Raw genomic sequence first — 2,059 nt, forward strand, 5'->3', positions numbered from 1 at the left:
GAGCATATTATGGTAAGAAAAGGCATCACACAGCAGTGCTATTAATTTGTGCAGAGTACATCTGCACTCCAAAGAGAAGAATGATGTCCATTGTGATTAGGCTTCACAACACGCTCCAGCCTAAAGAAGGGGAACAAAGCCATGTGCAAGATAGGATCTAACTAACATATGTTGTAATAAAACTGAAAATGTTTTAAGTAAACACGTCTAAATTGCTGTTTGTTGGACAAAGCCAACAATGTGTTTTTTCTGCCATCTCACTGTTACGAAGGTTATATAAAGATATCATGCATCTAAATCGAATACAACTAGTACTTAGTTAGAAATCTCTAACTAAATGTGCAATCCACATGTTTGGGATATAAGCCAGTAATGGATTCAGAGTTAAGTGATGAAGACGTACAGTGTGGTTATTTTGGTGGCAAGTCCGAACACTGTTCATGGATAAATCATTTATTTGTGGTAAAAGCTAATGGATGCAAAACTAGCAAACATATTTGTGAGAATGTATCATACTGTACGAGAGACAGGGGTGCAGTGCTATTTCTTAGCAAGGTTCTGACTGAATAATCTAATTACATAATATGTTTTCTTTCTAGCAGTTGTTTTGTATGTGGGTTTCAAATAGCCAACTCAAAACTCTCTTAGAACAAAAGGTGAAAATAAAATAGATAATTTTTGTAAATGTTATCCTCCAAACTAAAATTCATAATTTTTACAATAACTTACGGGTAAACTAGTAAAGAAAATAAAACCATAATGGCATTTCCCTTGTTCTCAGGACAATGTTTTTTTTGTTTTTTTCTCCATATGAGCTCGTCACATGTGTTTTAAATGTTAGAACTTTTGTGAATTATTTTTGACTGCTAAATATATTGCCCTTTGAATTAGTTATAGCATTTGATACTTTTTTTAAATTATTTAGCTGTAAAGTATAGGTGTTTGTGCTAGTTTGACATGCCAATCAAAGGGGTATCTATCTATCTATCTATCTATCTATCTATAAAATAAATGTTGTTCTATTGAACTTTCTGTCATAGAATCCTGAACAAAAAAAATCACCATTCCCACAAAAATATTAAGCAACACTTACTGTAATAAAATTTCACAGAATTCACATTTTTACTGTGTTTTTTAACAAATAATTGCAGACTTTTGAAATTTATTATAGAAATATAGTAATATATATAGAAATATTAAAGAAATCTTACTGACACCAAACAGTATTGCATATGTCTATGCAGAAACTCACTTTCAAACAGAAACCTCCCCCTAGAAATCCTCACTAGAGTAAGAAGTGTGACAACTAGCCCTAGCCTCCCCTATAACTTCACAGCCACCTAAAACAAGCTCAGTCATGTTAAAGGAACGCGAGCTGTGCCACGTTTGACGCACCTTTCAGAACCAGGTGACGGCAAGCTGCACTGCCAGCCCAGTGAGTCAGACCACTGAGACCACCGAGACCACAAAACCAAGTGAAACAGTGTGATGCCTGCTGTCATGTACCATACCTAACTCTTCTTCTCCCTTCCTCGGTGGCTCTCTCTCTCTGCTGTCTCTCTTAGCCCTGCCATGCCCACTTCTACACGTATGCTAATCGTCTCCTCCGACTGGCAGCTGGTGCTCAAGGGGAGTCCGGGCACTGACAAGACAGGAGTCGGGTGTATAATTAAACATCAGACCGGCACGTAATAAAAGCTAAAGGATGAAATGAGTGTAATCTCGGCCTGAGGTTCCTCGATAATCAGCCCACAACCACATGCCTGGCAGAGATGGCAGGAAAAGGGAAAAAAAAAAAAAAACATGCTGATTTGAATGACCCATTTGAATCACACACCTCCCACTCTTTATTTGATTCATTTTTTAATTAGAGAGACAGAGTGAGGGAGGACTGCAGATCTTAGGTGATGGAGTGAGGCGGTGAAAAAATACAATTAAAAAATACTACTAATAAAAAAAATATATATATATGAAAGGTCAAATTAACATAATAAAAAATGAGTTTAGGAAAGGTTGTAATATACTATTGATTCAAAATATGTGAGGAAGTTTAACCTTG

Source organism: Sinocyclocheilus anshuiensis, unplaced genomic scaffold, assembly GCF_001515605.1.
Source record: "Sinocyclocheilus anshuiensis isolate Anshui unplaced genomic scaffold, SAMN03320099.WGS_v1.1 scaffold3205, whole genome shotgun sequence".
NCBI lineage: Eukaryota > Metazoa > Chordata > Actinopteri > Cypriniformes > Cyprinidae > Sinocyclocheilus > Sinocyclocheilus anshuiensis.